The following is a 19,236-nucleotide window of genomic DNA, read 5'->3' on the forward strand; positions in this document are numbered from 1 at the left end:
ATTTAAGGCATAATTTAAAGTTATTTCTAGGATTGATAAAATGGATAAGGTACATGTAAAATAACAATCAGGGATAAGGAAATTATTAATAAGAATGAACAAGCTAATTAATTTAGCTGACCAAACTTAAAAGCTTGGACCACACTGAAACTACATTCTGGAAACTATTCAGAAGTATAGAATTCTAAGTCTTTACACAATAATACACGCTTTCCGTTATCTATCAAGATCCAGAATAAGAATAAAAAATACAATAAGCATGTTAAAAAGAATACATATATAAGTAATTCTTAAAGCAAAGATGACAACTTTTTATATGCATTAGAAAAAATACATAAAATATATATTTGGAAGAAATGAGGTCATTTATCCTTTTATGAGTGATATTGAGAATTATAATAAATATGTGAAGAACAGCATATCGTTACATCAGACTTGTTTTTTTTAATGGATAACTAGGACATGAGAGCTCACTGCTCAGGACACTGGAGATGACTTAAATCTGAATTTTTGTTAAAATCAGCTGAAATTAGAATGTGCATATATTTAAGTTTTCCCTTCATCAGGTTTCTGCCAACTAGGTTTTTTTTTTTTTTTTAGATCTGTTAAACATCCAATGCTATAATACTCTGTAGGCTCTTAAAAGAAATATAATTCATGGACTCTACCTACCTTCAAATTCCTTATCTTTTAATTAGAGAAGTAGAGTCTAGAACACAATTAAAAAGGAATTAAGGATTGAGCAATGTGAATCTGGTCATAAATGTTATGACAGAGATGCACAAGCATACATATTAGTAGGGAAGAATTTAATACATTCTGGTTTTATTATTTGGAGCCCTGATACTAAACATATTTTTCTATTTTTATGTTACTGAAAACTCTCTGGGATATCACAGCAGATACTGTTACTGGAAAGGGGTCTGCTTGGTGGTTAGGACTCAACTGAAAGAACCAGAGAATGCGAGAGAAAATGTCCTAGTCTGTGAGCTTCGTAAGATAGTAGGGTTTGATTATCTGGAGGCTGGCATAATGGAGTTAACTGGCCACATGATTGTAGAGAAGCTGCCTGAAAACAACCAGTAACTTGTTACAATGCAGAGGTGATATGACAAAATTCAGGGGTGGGGGAAAGACTAGAAATGCAGGAATAATGTCATTTTTTATCTGTGTCCCATGGCCTGGCCTATTGCCTGTTGATTATCCTGCTGGGAAAAGATAAATTCTCTTCTGAGCCTTGGAGGTACCACTTGCCACAGAGGAGTGGAAGGACTTGCCATGCCAAACATTGGCAGAAGCCCAGCCCAAGAGATGTAACCTATTTGCAGACTAGCAGGGGAAGGAGGTTGGTAGGTAGGTACAGACAGTTAAGCTTCTTTGCATCTTTTCTTGTTACCCTTTACATTCCTAATAGAAAATGTGATTATTATAATCTTGTTTCATGTGGCATCTGAAGTTGACTCTTTTGGTGGATGCGGACCACTGAGTTTGTGCCAGTACATCTTTGGGTTGTTACATAGCTCGGGCTAAGATTTCCCTAACAGCCGTATGACTCGGAAAGATGTGTTCTTCTGGGCTGAGCAATAGAGACAAACAGATATAGTGGATTCATTTCAAACACTTAATGACACCTATGTGTTTTCTTTTTTTTTCTCTTTTGTCATATTCTCTAATTGATATAAATCCAGAAATTCCTTTCTGTTCTATGGATAATAATTAGATATAAAAAGAAGTCCATTTAAGCACTCATAGATGAGGTATTTGATACGGGTACAATCATGGTCTTCATTTTTACTTGTAATTTACGCCCCACATATTTTTTGAAAAGATTTGAGCAAATTATAGCAACAACATATCTGACACTAAATAATCAAAATAAGAAAGAAGAGATTAGTAATTAAAGGAAAGAGAAAAAAAGGAAGTACCGTGCATCTCTTGCTTTGAACTATTTAGCTATCAAAGGAACTTGCTACAAGACATATTTTCTGACAATAATCATAATCAAAATCATAATATTAATTCTTAGGCATTTAAGCACTGTGCTGAGTGCTTTAATGCATTACATAATTTAATTCTGCTGATGGCCCATTGGTATTTTCTCCATATCACAGCTACAGAAACTGAGGCACAATGAGATTAAGTCATTTAACTTGTCACATAGCTAAGAAGTAGTGGAACTGGGTAATCTAATTCTAGAATCCATGTCCTTCTTTCCAGCATGATCATTGATGTGAAATGATTTAGTGGAAATAGGATAATACTATTCAAAAAACTAAGGATTTTGCCCTGGCTACCTGGGGTTCAGTCTCAGAATTTTTTAAATTGCTTCATGGTAAACATAGAACAAAATGCTATTTACCATTTTCCCCAAATTCCAACTATGTCTTGGCATTATGGAGATCTGTCTGATTTGCCATATATGTTGTTCTCTATTGAAAAAAAATATCATGTCCTAGGAAACCTCTTAAAATCCTCCCCCAGCTCTTTGATTCCATCGTTCCAGGAAATTATTCTAAATAATGCATGCACAGTATAGAATATAGGCTCTAATTTTCTGTGAGATCCTTTTTTGAATCATGAAATCTGAGGATAGGGAGTTTTCAATGATTTAGAGGAAACTTGTGGCTGTACTATCTTCAGCAGAACTGGGTAGGGAAAGACTCTTGCTGCTGGCTGCATTTGCCTGGTTTCTTCTCCCTGGAAATCCCATCAGAGGATATTTTTTCTCAAAATGACTAATTTCCAACTCCTTCTCCGCCCAACTTCCAACTTTGATGTTTTTAATCTACACAGTAGGAGAAAAGGGAGCTAATTATGACATAAAGTAGGATCCATTACCCAACAATCAAGGGTTGTGGCCTCAGTCACTCCTCCAAGATGGCAGAACCTTGAACTCTGTGGCCAAGTCTCAGCTTTGGCCCCTTGCTGACTCTACTTCTCTCTACACCCAAGGTGATTTTATAAGGCACAGAGTAACCGTGTGGGGTGTAATGGTTCATTTCATTGTGAATCGGAGGACATAACAAAATATTTGAGAGTCATATTCTTTCAAAAAAAAGATGAATGATTTAATGTCACTGTTGGAATAACAAATGGCTCAGGTACTTTATGAGTAAATATGTTTTCATTGGGAAGCTGGGGTGGAAGGTGTGGGGAGGGGGTGGGGCAGGAAGAAGAGAAGGAACAAGAAGATATTACTTCCATTTTAGGAACACTTCATCTAGTCTAATTTATAAACTGGAAGACTTGTGAATGAGGTGATTGTAGTATTCAACTTTGTGTTTGGTTCAGTGTCTGGGATATTGCCAGGCATATGTCAAATATTAAGTAAAGCTTACCAAAAAACTAATATAACTCTTATGTATTTCTTTTTGTATTCAGCTTCTTGGTTTATAAAAGATTGTGAGGGCTATTTCTACTCTCTGTCCCTCTGTTTTCACGTAGGGCTGTACATTTCCAGAATTTCTTGGAATTTTCTACCCCAAAACTTCTACTGACTCTTTATGAACAGCAGCCCCCAAACAGTAGTGGGGGGAGTGTGTTGTTCAGGGTAGCTGTCACAAAACAAAAAGTCTTTGAAGCCTCATGTTTTATCTTAAAAACAAAAGCAAATTTTGTCCTCATCTTGGTGTGTGTGTGTATATGTGGGTGCATTTGATGAAAACAATCTGATTCTCCTTAAAAAATCAGACAGAACTGGAGGCCCCTGAGTCTCTGTCAGTTAAGGACCCAACTCTTGGTTTCAGCTCAGGTCATGATCTCAGGGTAGTGGGATCCAGCCCGGTGCTGGGTTCTGCACTCTGTGCTCAGCACTCAGAGCAGAGTCAGCTTAAGATTCTTTCCCCACCCCCTCCCCCTGCTCGCATGCATGCATGCTCTCTCTCTCTAAAACGGATAAAATCTTTAAAAATTTTTCAGGTAACATGGATGTTCTAGAAACATATGCCATGCTTATGCATTGGCTTCTAGAACACCACACTGTCATACCTATATTGTCATTTGAAAAGACCATCTCAAGCCATCCTGGACAATGTTTTCCCCTAATAATGAAGGAACAATTATATTTTTTAAAGATTTTATTTATTTATTCATGAGAGACACAGAGAGAAAGGCAGAGACAGGCAGAGGGAGAAGCAGACTTCTCGCAGGGAGCCGGATGTGGGACTCTACCCCCAGACCCCAGGGATCACGCCCCGAGCAGTTAAGGCAGACGCTTAACCACTGAGCCACCGGGGGTCCCACAATTATATATTTTGTCTGATTATTTGATAGGGCTTAAGTTCGGACACTTTAACATATCATTTGAATTCCAAACACCAATATATAGATAATTCCAAACCGTTAGCAAGTAATGAGATGAAACCGCACCTGAGGGTATCTTCTCTTCTCTATCCCATATATCCTGCGCTCCAAAAACCTGCTTGGTCTGTTCAGCCAGTCTGACATGTGCATCAGATCTGACTCCACTTTAGGCAGGTTTCCCTGGCCACCCCGCCCGGGTGTCTATGGCCCTCTCACGGGAGTCCAGTCATTGCAAGCTTATGTAGCACAGATCTATGCCATGGCTTGACAGCTTTGTAATGGCAGCACTCTCCTAATTGTCAGGGGAAAGGTCTGTAAACTCATTTGCAACAATTAGCTGCCAATCAGAGAGTAGTTAATATTAATGTGTTATTCTGTTATAGGATTTTTTTTCTTCTCATGGGATTTCTCTAAGGATTTTCAGAGGCCTGATTGCCCCCGTCTTGTTGATTGTTCAATCACCAGCTCTGTCTTCTTGCCTTGCTAGCTAGAACAAGAGACAAGGAAGTACTTTCTCACAGTCTGATCAAATAGCACCCTGAGTCCTTTTCTTAGTATCAAGCCAAGTGTTATCATCTGCTTCTAGCTCTTAGTTCCTGGGGTGGGAAGAAGGAAGCTGACCCATGAATTCAGCTGGGGCTTCTAAGAAGACATGTTCCATCAACTGCCATCCAACCACAGGGGGGAAACTCTCTGTAATGCAGGCAATAGTAATGGAACCATCTTTCAGGATAGAAGCCATGCTAAAGTATAGAAATGAGTATTCCTTCCTGGGACCATTAGGCAGTCCACAGTGGGTAATAATAACAATTGTCATATGTAGAGAGCCCTACAATTTACAAAGTGCTATTTCATTGTTTCATTTAATTATCATAATAGCCCAATGAGGAATATCTACAAAGGACTAATGGGCACCATTAGTGTTAACTACATATTTGAGAAGGAAAGAGAGAGGTCTAGTAGACATCTACTAGATCATCCTGAAATGTCCCCACCATTGTTCTTGTCATGCCTATGCATTATCAGTGTTCTCAGCCTGATGATTGGTCCTAGAAAACGTTTTTGTTCGTGTGTAGGATTAATTGTTATCCCTAGGACTCTATAGTAGTACAGTTTGAGAAGAGCTGCCTTCAAGCCCACACATAAGTGTAAGTCTATTCCTGTCTTCCAGAGTTCAGTTCCACCTCTGACTGGAGCAGTGTTCTTAGGTGTGGGCAAAAGGACACCAATGGTTCTTGAACTCTTACCTCCTGCCAGATCCCTTCTCACATAGAAAGACACCTCACAGAGTTAACTCAAATTCTGAAATTTAGCATGTCTCTTTCAAATCCAACCAGATCTATCTTTGGCTATGGTCCCATGCTTCACAGAGTGTCCGGCCTGCCATATGCTGGGTTGTGTCACTGTTTAGCAAAAGGGGATGCTGAATGGATCTGGTTGTTTGGAACATTCCACTCACTTGGCCCTGGGCACTACACTGGCTTCCCATCTGCTTCTGAGTACAGCTCTTGGATCTGATTCTAATTCTGAAAGTAAGAGATGGTCTGAGACCCACCCTCACTGGGCTCTGACTCAACCTTATGTGCACAGAGCTTCCTTCTTTGGGGAGAGTTTTTATTCAATTTGGTCAAACTCAAAGCCATTATGCATTTTGAGCAGTATGAGAAGAATTATGTTCTAACTGGTAGTAGACTCGGGGTTAGGAGAACTCCATTCCAACCAAAGCTATATGTCCTACATATTGGTTTTTTTTTCCCCTTCAGATCTCTCTACCCATTCACTTGTCCTTGGCTCCTATTATGGAATTCATCAATCAGCTCCTGTGTTCTCAAGTTTTCATTGTTTGACTAATGGAGGTAACTTGAGTGGATATAGGAAAGTGATGTTGGGGTCTGGGGTATTTATTGCTCTGGATCCCTTTCTGAGCTTGCTTTGAGATGGATGAATTCCTTAACTAAAGATTCCTCCCAAGGAGCCTTTAGAGCCCTCTTCTACCAGTTTTTTGTAGTATTCTTCATCCTTACCCTTTGCTGCCTAGCAGTAATAGCAAAGTATTCAACTGTTACTAGCCTTGAGACACTACATTATAGTCTGTGGTTTCTCTAAACCTCATTTACATGGTCCCATCATATATAAACTTCCCCTGAATTATCCTAATTGGATTGTGCCATCTGTTTTCTGTTGATATTCTGACAAATGCATTGTGTGATTTGGGGCAAGCCCCTTCACAGAACTAGTTAACCTCAAATGTTATATGAGAAATTTAAAGCAGATAGCATCCCTTCCAGCTCAAAATTTGCTTGGTAATGTAGGGACTGAAAAGTAAATCTCTTCTTTAGGAGCTTCAGATCTCATTAAGGAGATAATCTATAGACCTCTGAAGTACAGAATAAAACAGAGTATCCAAGTGATTAGGATACACAGTAAACACTCTAAGAATTTGGAAATGGGCAAGGTCACTAGGAGCTGACTGGCCAAAGGAAACATATGGATCTGCCAGTAAATTCTGCCCCAACACCAAAGAAGGTGTTAGAGGATTTTCTAATCTAGATCCAATTTGGATGTTGTATTCAAGGCTGTACCAAGCAAAAAGCCTATTTTGGAGCTATTCCAAAGAGCCCACACAATATTAATTAACCTTAGACGAGGCCTTTTGCAAATGATTTACTCAATTACATCCCACAACAAAATTTAAAACTTCTAGGATTTCTTGAATTGAAATATGCTTTTTCCAAAAAAGTGTAGAAAAAAGCAGATTAGGAGTCGAGAGGCTAGAGTTCTAATTTCAGTTGTCTTTTGTTAGCTCTACCTTAAATGTTTTTTGATCCAAAAATAATTCTCTTTTATTTGATTTGTCATAGGCTACTTTTTTCTTTGATTCAGCTATATTAAAGACATACACACTGATGTAAGAATAATATAACAATCACCATCATATCTATCATATAAGTTAAAAAATAAAGTATTATCAATACGTTTGAAGTCTACAGTATATCCTCCCCACTTAGATACTACTTTTTTTTTCCCACCAAAGATAATCCCTACTCCGTCTCCACCCACCCACCCTAGCCAAGGTCAAGATGGACACAATGCTTTCCAAAATCCCTTTGAGTAGTGAAGCCTCACTTTCTTTGAAGCTATAGGGATAAACTTTTACCCTCAAAAGATTTTAGCTTTATGTGAACACTACTTGCTCTGGCCCAGGCCTTTCTGCTGTGTATCTATAGAAACCCAAAGCCTTATCAATTTATTTATTTATTTTTATTTTTATTTTTTTTAGCCTTATCAATTTAAAACAGTAATATTTTCATGACATCCAAAGTTTCAGGACGGGCTCCCCCTATCAGATTCTCTCTGCTTTTTGCTTCTGTTTTGATCATTGGAGATTTTCCTTATTTTCTTACTGGTTCAGCAGCACATTTTAAAAATAAAATGGTTTAAAAATATATCTTCACATATTTCTCTTGTAGTAAAGACTGTTAAAAATATCTGGTTTACCACATTCTGCACCAGGGTGGAGAAGTGAGACCCTCTATTGAGAATCAAAGACCACTCATACCGAAAGTTTGAAAACCCTTCTCCCATTTCATAGGCAAGATGACCATTGCCTAACCTAATTATGAAACTAGAAAAACTTTCATAGCCAAGAAGCTAATTTGGCTTAGCCAAATTCAAATACACTATTAGAAATGAATAATATAAAGTAAAATAATAGTCTCTTCAGCAGTATTCTGTAGAACCTCTCACTTAAAATTCCTTAAAGGCAGGGACCTTTGTTTTAAAAACCATTTATTTGAATTCATTAGAGGCAGAAATAGTCTGATTTATTTTTAGATATGGTGCTTAGCACCTTTCTTTCATATTGCAGGTATTCAATATGTATTTACTCATCTGATTTGAATGACTCAAGTTCAATGTGAAAACAAAACAACCCTCATGGTTTCTCTTGTTTTGCTTGTCCTGACACTAAGATGGAGCCAGCTCACAGCAATCCCTTCTGTATGTTCCAGAAAATTTGTGACTTTCATGATCTAATATTGGGCTCATTCAGTTGCAAAGTATTTGCTTGGCTTGTACAAAAATAAATAACTTTTAACTAGGGAGTTGTTTTTTAATTATTTGCAATCCTGTGTGGTTGACTGTTAACTCCCAAATTAAACATTTAACAAGTGTAATACAATAAGTGGCAGGGTTTATTATGATTACGTTTCTTTTGTTCTCATCTGAGCCTGGGATCATTAGAAATGACTGGTTGGTGTGGGATCATTCCATCTATTGTTAAGTCTTTTTTTTTCCTGAGGAGACCAAAAGTGAGTAAGAACATGGAATGCACATTTGACCACAATTTAAATCCAGTCTGAACAGTTCCTACCTGAAGATGACACAAATGGTCTGGTACAATAAGAAGGGTTTAAAAAAATTTTTTTTTCCTTAAGAAGTAAAACAATTGGTTGAGATTCACTTATTTTTGTGTGTGCTCTACAGAGTACATGTCCAAGTCCAGAAGCCTTGAGGTAGGGCCTTGAGTAACTAGACATAGGAAGTAAGGACTAGCAGAAAGAAGATAAATGAAAGAATAGAGATATGAGGCATTGAGACTGAAACAAGAAATGTGTGTCTTGCAGGGGAACAAATGGAGAAAGGTATGAGATCAGAAGAAGCGTGTGGCAGGAGCAAGTGGCAGAGGAGCTGTAACTTTCCCCACTCACAGCTCCCATGACTGCCACAGTCAGCTTTTAGTGTCCTTTACTTCTCTTATAATAGTGACAAAACCTCAAGAGGAGACAGGAAGAATAAAGTAGAGGAGGACGAGGAGAGAGTGTGTGAAGTCACCAAAAAAAAAAGAGACTACTGACTTTCTGAGAACTTATTGTTAAAAAAAAAAAAAAAATAGGGGCACCTGGGTGGTTCAGTGGTTGAATGTCTGCCTTCAGCTCAGGTCATGATCCCGGGGCTCCAGGATCAAGTCCCACATTAGGCTCCCCGCAGGAAGCCTGCTTCTCCCTCTGCCTATGTCTCTGCCTCTCTCTGTGTCTCTCATGAACACATAAAATAAATCTAAAAAAAATAGGAGGAGGTTCCTTTCCATATAATTTATATGAGAGTAAATTCAGTAATGCATGCTAACAATAAAGGAATTACTAAATATATGTTAGCACATGCAATATTATGCAATCATTTAAACAACGCGTGAAGACTATGCCATAGCGATGGAAAAAGACTATGGAAAAACTTTGATGATACAACCTAATGTGTTTGGTACACACTGATCCAACTATGTAAACTATGGAAGTGTATGGATGCATACTAAAAGGATATATGGGTAAATGAATGGTTTTCTCTAGGGTAGCTCCCTTAAGGTAGGATAATTTTGCATCTTCTATATTTTTAAATTATCAATGTTGTCGCATTTGCTTTGTAGCCAGTAGCAACACTGTATGTATGCTGGGGTGTAGAAGAGGAAGTGGGGGTGAAGTGATTTGGGAATATTTGTATTGGGTGTAGTATGTATGTGTGTTCTTGGATTTATGAGACAAAATAGCATGTCACACTAGTTTTTAGCAACCAGTCCCTGTATGTGTACAAGATCTACAAGACACCACTTATTACCTTAGCTCTGTCATGAGTTTGGAAAGCAGGAGGAGATATGCTGTTCTCTACATACCCAGATTTCAAATCCCAAGGCTGGAGGAAGGGAAAGGGAGTTTAGAGGAAGGACCAAAGGAATAAAAACTCTCATACCTCAAACACTTCTTAAATAAGAAAGGATTCAGCTGTTGACAAAAAGTGGTGTTTTGTGAGGGCATCATAGAATCAAAGGCTTAAATATCAAGGAGATGTTCTCTCTGTAGCACAAACATGATTAAGGGTAATGTTATGTTATTTCAGATTTTCATTATTCATAAAAGGAAAACCAATAGTGCCAGATATGCAAGAACAAAGCCAAATAGGCTTCAGAGGCCTTCTGGCTCTCAAATCCAAGAGAATATAATAATTGGACTGTTTATTTGCCATGTTTCATATTTGTTTTCTTCTTAGAGGGAAAACACAATAGAGATTCTTTTCATTCAGAACAGTTGGTGTTAGTGATAGGGATTCAGTTTTACATAATCTGTCCCCTCCCTTTCCCCAGGCCATTCATTCTGTCTGCCCAGGTGACCAGAGCTGTTCCAGTGCTTATAGATATTCAGGGCTGTCCCAAACTCTGGAATCTGCCAGGATAGTGAAGAAACCAAAGGGGGAGGTAGCATTAGAAACACATCAGCATCATAACCAACTAGCTCCTAGAGAGGAGTGGGCCATACTGGATTGAGGTCTGGCAACCACCTCTCCCTTACCTACTTCTTTGCCTTTTTGATGCATGTTACCAGAGTGTGACTGGATTTCCTTAGCTTCTCCTTCAGTTTTAGGTACTGTCCCAAGGATAAAACTCCTGGGGAAAGAGATGGTCATGGAATAAGCTGCCCTACAGATGGTCTGGGTTGAGGGAAAGCTGAAAGCTCTGGATATCAGGGGGAGGACTTACACTTGTGGTAAGAATCTGGAATGGTGTGTACATAAGGAGCAGAGCCTTCCAGTGAAGACAGGTCTTGGCAATGCTGCATCTAGTACAGGAAAGGAAACTTATGGTCCAGGGAATCAAAAAGAGAGAGGACTTTAAAACACACTTATCTATCTCTAGCATCCCTAGATGTTGTGGCAATATTTTCAAGGAGTAGTTCTAAGAACTTATGACAGCTGTAGTGTTTATAACTTTTTGGTTCAATTCTCATTGATTCATTTTTTTCCACCTACGTTTGGTGAGGATCTACGGTGTGCTAAGCCATTAGTGCTCAGAATTAACAATGCAGAAATAATAGCTAATATTAATAATAAAAGCTAACATTTATTGAGTATTTTCTGTGATCAATGTTTAGTGTTTATCATTTAATTTATAAACTTCATTTGCAGATAGCATTATCAGTCCTATGTACAGATTAGGATATCGAGGTTTAGAGAGATGGAGAGATATTATTTCATACAACAAATATTTATTGAATATCTCTTTTTTAAAAGATTTTATTTATTTGAGAGAGAGCACGAGGTGGGGAAGGGACAGAGAGAGAGAGAGAGAGAGAGAGAGAGAAGCAAACTCCTTGCCGAGCAGGGAGCCCAGATTTGGGGCTGGATCCCAGGACCTGGTGATCATGATCCGAGCCAAAGGCAGATGCCCAACCAACTGAGCCACACAGTTGTGTGTCAGTTGCTGTGCCTTTTAATGGGGATATAGTAGTGAGCAAGACAGATTAGATTCTGATTCTCATAGAATTAAATTTTAGTGAGGGGAGATAGACAATAAGGAAATAAGCAATTAAATGAAGTGAAACTTGCAGCTAGTGATAAATACTATGAAGAAAATAAAAGTTGATCATGTGATAGAGACTGACAGGCAGCAGGGCAGGGTTGGATGAGTTACACACTTTAGATGCAGGAAGGTTTACTTAAAAAGATGGCAGTTGAGCTGAGACTTGAACAAAAAAGTGCCAGCCCTAAAAACAACTAGGGGCAGAGCACTGCAAGCAGTGGGAATAGTGAGCACAAGGGCTAAGCTGGAAAGGTATTCAATAAGCAGGAAGTTGGTATTCAATAAGCAGCAATGATCCTAGTGTCCCTGGAGTCCAGTCAGCAGAGGAAGAGTGACCCACCTTTGTGACCATGGGACCCTGGGCTACATACTACTAAAGATTCCCAGGAGTCCAGTTTCCTTTGACTTCATGGAACATCTTCAGGGGCAGTGAATGGGGAAAGAGCCATACGGTGTGCTGTGCAAAACAGATTTTCTTGTTGCCTCTTAGATAAAATGTGTCTCTCTCAGGTCCAGAATGTCTGGTCCCTCTTGAGCTGTCCAGGCCCTTTAGGAGTCAAGGCAGAGCAGATTGCCAAAAGGGGCATGATTTTTTTTCTGGCTCTTTCCTAGATTATTTGCCAACACATATGTCCCTTTTGAGTTCCCCTCTAGACTGCTAAGAAACACAAGGCCAACACTATTGACAAATATACCATTTTTCTTCCTAATGTTTGCCACATTTCTTTCTTTGACATCACCTCCCATCTTTCTTATTCAGTCATCCTTGATTCGTCTTTTTCCCTGAATCACAGCCTCTGGTAGAGTGGCCATTATAAATCTGGAAATACAAACATTTGAAGAAATTGCAGCTTGGTGGCCTCAGGGATAAGAGGAATGAGACTTACTTATGCCCAGATCTGCTCCCACCTTTTTCTTATGGCCAGGAACTTGTGTTTGATTATTGAGTAAGATATGCAGATTGATTTTCAGTGTTCATATGAGTACTACTAAGCAAATGACCTCCATTTATTGAAATACATGTTTTATTATTTTTCTACTAATAAATTTATTTTTTATTGGTGTTCAATTTGCCAATATACAGAATAACACCCAGTGCTCATCCCGTCAAGTGCCCCCCTCAGTGCCCGTCACCCATTCACCCCCACCTCCCACCCTTCTCCCCTTCCACCACCCCTAGTTTGTTTCCCAGAATTAGGAGTCTTTATGTTCTGTTTTATTATAAAAATTATTGATAAATGTTTTATTAATAAATAAAAAGAAGATTAGTTCATATTTTCTTCTTCATGACACAGGAAAGTATTCAATCAATAACCCACAACACAGGCATTATGACATCTCCCCAAACTTCAAAAGCACACAAGCAGAAGTGTATGCATCAGTGTGTGCTCGCGCGCGCGCGTGCACGCACGTGCATGTGTGTGAAGATAAGGGAACTGGGGAATGGGGAAGCATAGAAAAATGGAGAGAGAAGGCAATATAATGGCAGTTGTTGAGCAAGAAGAGGCCAGCATTACCTTAATACCTCGCTATTCAAAATGTGGTCCTTGAAACATCAATAATACCTTAGAAGTTTGTTAGAAATGCAGAAGCTCGTGCCCCATCCCAGACCAACATAATTAGATTTTAACAAGATACCTAAGTGATCCCTATGCATTTTAACATTGAAAAAGTATAACCCTAATGATTGCATGTATTTGGGGTTTCGTTTTTACCCTTTAACTTTGTTTATTAATTATTCTAAAAGATCACATTGAGCTCAGGACTGAACTACTGTTTTATCAAAAGGTATCATATATGGTTTATCATAGCATTTATCATACTTTATAGTATTTATAATAGTGCTTTTCTAGCTTATTTCTGCCAGCTATGATCTGAACTCCACAAGGACAGAACCCAGATGAATCTCGTGTCTGTTTTACTTTCATATCCCTGACCCAATGCATGGCATATAATAAGCAATAAATGTCTACCAAAAGCTTGGCCTGGCAAAGCAGAAGATGAAGCATAGGAAAATAGAGGACAAAGAAGATGTGGCATATATATGTATGCCACATAGTAGAGAGTATCATGTTAAGTGAAATAAATCAGAGAAAGAAAAATACCATATGATTTTACTCATATATGGAGTTTAAGAAACAAAACAAATAAATATATGGGGGATAAAAGAAAGAAAAACCAAGAAACAGACTCTTAACTATAGAGAACAAACTATGGCTACCAGAGGGGAAGGGGATGAAAGGTTGGGATGAATGGGTGATGAGGATCAAGGAGGGCACTTGTGATGAGCACCAGGTGTTGTATGTAAATGTTGAATCACTAAATTCTACACCTGAAACTAATATTACAGTGTGTATTAACTAGAATTTAGATTAAAAATTGAAAAAAAAATTCTAAAAAAAGAGAAATAGAGGGAACCCACTTTCCCTTCTTTGACTTATTAGTAAGGGCTGTTATTTTAATCTCTCCAACTCCCCACCCCTACCTCTTTACAGCCATACATAGAACTTCCATACTGTCTTGCACACAGCAGGTGCTTGATTTATTTAATACATCAAATAAAATCTAGACAAATTTTGTCCCCATAACACTCATGCCACGAAGAAACTTCTGGAGTGTTGATGGAGATCAACAATTAAAGGTACCTGTCTGCATGGGTTTAATTTTAGTCTAAAAGAGCTACTGATTACCTTGAGAACTTGTCAGAACAGTTGAAAGAAATTTTGAAGCAAAAATCAAGAGATTAGTAGAAGTGCCAAAGCCACATATTCTGTTGGGTTTTAAAGAAACTCAAGGGGATCCCTGGGTGGCGCAGCGGTTTGGCGCCTGCCTTTGGCCCAGGGCGCGATCCTGGGGACCCGGGATCGAGTCCCACATCGGGCTCCCGGTGCATGGAGCCTGCTTCTCCCTCTGCCTGTGTCTCTGCCTCTCTCTCTCTCTCTGTGACTATCATAAATAAATAAAAATTAAAAAAAATAAAAAAATAAAAATAAAAATAAAGAAACTCAAAAACAATGCCTCATGTGTGACAGTTTTCAGATGCAGTATGTATTTAGACAGTTCAAAGTAGAATGAGAAAAGGAGAAGTGTGCAAGAGATGAGCTATAGGTGTGGGGAAATGTGTGTATAGATGAAGCAGAGAAATTCAGTGTTGGTTTCTACCTCTGGAAATCACTCTATCTGCCTATATGGTTTCCATTGGAGTAGATTTCTCAACTTTGTTACTACTGACATTTTGAGCTGGTTGATTCTTTGTTGTGGGAACAGTTGGTGTATGTGCAGAAGCATTCCTGACCTTCTACCCATTAGGTGCCAGTAGCCACTCCCGTCAGTTGTAGCAATGCAAAGTATTTCCACATGTTGTCAAATATTTCTAGGGTCGTGGTGCCTGAGTGGCTCAGTTGGTTAAGCATCTGCCTTCAGCTCAGGTCATGGTCCCTGAGTCCTCAGATCGAGTCCCACATCGGGCTCTCTGCTCAGTAGGGAGTCTGCTTCACCCTCTCCCTCTGCCTGCAGCTCCCCCTGCTTGTGTGCTCTCTTTCTCTCAAATAAATAAAAATCTTAAAAAAAAAAAAGTCTCTGGGGTCAAAATGACCATTGGTTGAGTACCATGCTTTAGGAAAGCAGATGGGTCTATTGTTCTTTCAAATTACCCAACAAATACTCCTGATCTACTGTTTTGTTTTTTTTTTTTCTTAAATCTTTATATTCAACTTATAAATCCTTCCTGGTCTCAGGACCTTCCCCTTCTGGAAGCTGCCCTCACAGCAAAACCTTGAAGAATGATTTCATGTGACTGGCTGTTGAGAAGCACCCATATAGATGCAGTGCAAGGGAGAATGCGCGGCTGAGCTGGCGTAGACAGTGATTTCGAACTTCTCTGTTTCTTGGGGTCTCTTTTAATTATTTTTCTGGCAGCTCTATTGATAGTCCTTAAAAAGAAATTCATATGAAAAGCAGGTTTAATAGTTTTACCAAAATAAAAATAAAAAAAAATAAAAAAATAGTTTTACCAAGGGTGGCAATTAGAACAAGCTGTCTTTCCTGCCCCTTGACTGGAACACTGCTGCTCTTAAACTATTCGCTGTTGGCTCATCTATTGGTTTAAGGAAACAGCCCAGCAATTTTAAAGAAATTGTGATGAATATTGAGCTTCTGTACCCCTGGGAAGCATCAATGTAATGGGGCTTCTCAAATTTCACATCTGGGATCCTGGATCAAAAGACTTATGTGAGGAAACCAACTTCCTTTACTTCTGCTTACTGTCTCTGAGGTGTGCTGGTGGGGGGCGGGGGGGAGGCATTACATGATATGAAAGATACAGATTTAGCCAAAGATAAATCACAGCACGACTATTTTCATCACTCTTTTATAAAAGGATTCATCTCAGTGTTCTGCAAGATATGTCAGATTTATTATTTGAAAATTTATTTTCTATACATGTATTATATCAAGTGAAGTGTACATATTACCAGTGTGTGGTTTTTAATTATCTGTTCAATTCTAGAAGTGTTTTGGTTTCTGATACATATTGTACATTATCTCTGATGATGCAAAATCTCTTATATTGTCCAAAAAGACTTGATCATGTGCTGGAGGACTGAGGCAAGATTATGTGCTGAGAGTAAGGAGTGACTCCTATTCTTCAAGGTGTGGTCCTTGTCTCCAAAAAAATCCTATAACTGATCAGTTTAATTAATGTGGTAAACAAAAATTAATGAGATTTATTATAGGTTGTCAGGTAAGAACCAACTAATTAATTTTAAAGGATTTTTTTTTCTGTCCAATTGAGCATCATGCATTTACAGTGGAGAGAATTGATTCACTTCCAAACCAAGTAAAAATGACTTGAGAATTAATATTATTTTCATAATCTGTACATTTTTTCTCCTCCATTATAGTTAGAGGCCAAGAGTGAATTTTGTTTACTTTAAATACTGTCAGGGACAGGGCAATACACTTCTACCTGCAGAGAGGATCGTGTGCTGATGTGAAAGTCCTATATGCCCTCAGCCAGGTTTGCAACCTCTCAAGGTCAGAGTCCGCACAAAAGCTTGTGTTTAGGGATTTAGTTGTGTTTAGGGAATGGAGCTGGCTAATTAGTACTCTGGAGACAGTAATGAAGGGTATTAAAGGCATACCAACAGGCAGACAGACTCAGCAGATAACCAGGTTCTAGTTACCATTCTAGCATCTAGTGATGAGATTTCAGTCTCAAAGAGGTGGCAGGGAGTCATAAGAGCAGATGATTCCCCTAGAAGAGTTGGCTACTAGATATAAGTTACCGACTCAAAATTCATATTGATTAAAATAGGACAGAAGGCAAGAGGAACTTGTTGATGAATGCCAGTGTATTTAGCTGGAATCAATTATATCTTTTCTCTAAGATTAAATCCATTCAACTGGCTGACACAGGATAAAACCTTTGAGGAGTGTGGAAGGGAAGTGGCAGCTGGGATGAATGGAATAGTACCTGAAAGCTATTTCAGTGGTCCCAACAGGAAACCAGGCCACTGGAACAGAAAAGGAGAAAGAACATTTGAGAGAGGATTTGAAGGTCAATACAGTGGGACCTTAAGACCGATTAAATGGGAGGCTCCCGAGGCAGGTAAGAATGGAAGGTGAACCCAAGGATGAGATAGGAGGATTAGAAGAAAATTAAGTGTGTTAGAGGGCACATGAAAAGGAGCAGTTTAGAAGGGGAAGATGCTAAGGTTCATCTAGGACATTTAAAGTTTAAGATTCCCATGGAGTGATGAAATTGAGTTACCTGGTAGGCAGATAGGGGGTGTAGAATGCAGGTCAGGTGAGGTGGTATCAGTTCATGGTGCATCTAATAAAGGCATGAGGCTAAAGAAGTGGATGAGATTACCTGTGGAAAAAGCAGGGTGCCACCGGAAGTCTTGAATAGAGCTTCGGATAACACCCTCATTTTGGAGCTGGAAGAACAAGAAAAGGTCACCAAGAAGACTGAGAAAGGACAATCACAGAGAGTGTAGGAAAACCAGGAAGAGCCATATCCCAAAAGCCAAAGGGGGAAAACATTTCGAGAAGGGAGCACAGCAGTGTCAAATGTTCCAGAAAGGCTGAGCAGGATTCACTCTTATCCAACAACTGAATTGTTGCTGAGTTACAACAATTTAACTGAATGCCTGCTGAGTTCTGTGGGAAGACTTAGGAATGAGGTGACAGAAATGGCTCATGAGTCCTCTGTAATGGTCATCAATGATATTTCACAGATGACTGATATGAGTGGCAATAGTGATGGTCTGATCACAGTGGATGAGAGATGGAACTGAAGTTAGGGAGAGAGAGCCAGGCTGCATAGACTAATTTCCTGAGAAATTTGAGACGAGATGTAAAGAAAAATGGGCTAAGCTATAAAACTGATTATTAGAAGTAGTTATTTCACCTTTGCAGCATATCCCATTTGAACAATTTTGACCCATTGACTTCAAATAGTTTTATATTAATAAAACCGGGTGCAGTCGTTGACACAGAATTATAAGGCATAGGGTTGTTTTTTTTTTTGTTTTTTTTTTTTTTAGGAAGCTTACAGTCTGCTTATCATGTGTGCATATATGTGTGTGTGGAGAGAGGAGGGTCTGCAGGCAGAGAGCCAGATACAAAGAGAAAATATTTAAAACATGGTAAGTGTTAGTAACGACATCTAGTAAGTTCCTAGTTGATGAGAGGGGACTGCATTCAGGAGAAGGGAAGACCACCATCAATGAAAAAAATTCTTCACCACAGATAAGGGAATACATGTGGGTCATAAAAGAAGACTAGGATTAAGAATTTCATAAAGCAGGGGCTCCTGGGTAGCTCAGTTGGTTAAGCGGCTACCTTCTGCTCAGGTCATGATCTCAGGGTCCTGGAATGGAGCCCTGCATTGGGCTCCCGGCTCAGTGAGGAGTCTGCTTCTTCCTCTCTCTCTGCACCCACCCCCCGGCTTGTGTATGACTGCTCTTTCTCTTTCTCTCAAATAAAATCTTAAAAAAAAGAAAAAAGAAAAAAGAAATTTCAAAAAGGGAAGACAAGAGGGTAAACTTCACTCCAGAGCTGCATCTCTTCCTATGGAAGGTAGAAATTGTGCCACCAGCCTATCTCTACCCTAGAAAAGGGCCTCAAAAACCCTTTCAGTTCCTCATCCATCAATTTTCTTTTGGTTCACAGGTGGAGGGTACCTATGCTTCCCTGTTTCTGGGGTGTTGGCCCTATTATCATAAAAGCTATCAAAGTATCAAATATGCTAGAAACCTGCCACCAGACAGCAAGAGTCTTAAAAACCTCAGCACTATGCCAATAGACAGGAATGAAACAGGCAGGAAGAGGGAAGCATGGCACTCCACACGTCAACTGGTAAGCAAGCTCAGTACTCTGTAGAGCAAGGAAGGGAGCAGTTCTGATTTTGATGGAGTCAGAACCTGAATTCCGAGGTCAACATAGAGATATTGGAATCATACAGGCATGGGCATGGCAAGCCCTGGCCTACTAGGCCTTTTATTCGGAAGGTTCACAGATGAAATTGATTTAATACATTCTCTTTGATGTTTATTAAACCCATAGTTTTGTAGAATTTGAAATGG

At 39.1% G+C, this 19,236-nt stretch overlaps 1 protein-coding gene across 8 annotated transcripts in view; it reads left to right on the forward strand.

The window, feature by feature from the left end:
• The window catches only part of PLCXD3 (phosphatidylinositol specific phospholipase C X domain containing 3), a 184,400-nt gene that overhangs the window by 79,865 nt on the left and 85,299 nt on the right, over nt 1–19,236 (forward strand). The window contains exons 1-2 of one of the 8 annotated variants that reach the window (XR_013378592.1): nt 2,858–2,952; nt 18,824–19,009. The exons of the other annotated variants lie outside the window; for them this stretch is intronic. The gene's annotated coding sequence lies outside the window, so the exon portion shown is untranslated. Of the gene's footprint in view, nt 1–2,857; nt 2,953–18,823; nt 19,010–19,236 lie in introns of those variants that run through there. 8 annotated transcript variants of the gene reach the window in all.

This window comes from Canis aureus, chromosome 4 (genome assembly GCF_053574225.1).
Source record: "Canis aureus isolate CA01 chromosome 4, VMU_Caureus_v.1.0, whole genome shotgun sequence".
In the NCBI taxonomy this organism is placed as follows: domain Eukaryota; kingdom Metazoa; phylum Chordata; class Mammalia; order Carnivora; family Canidae; genus Canis; species Canis aureus.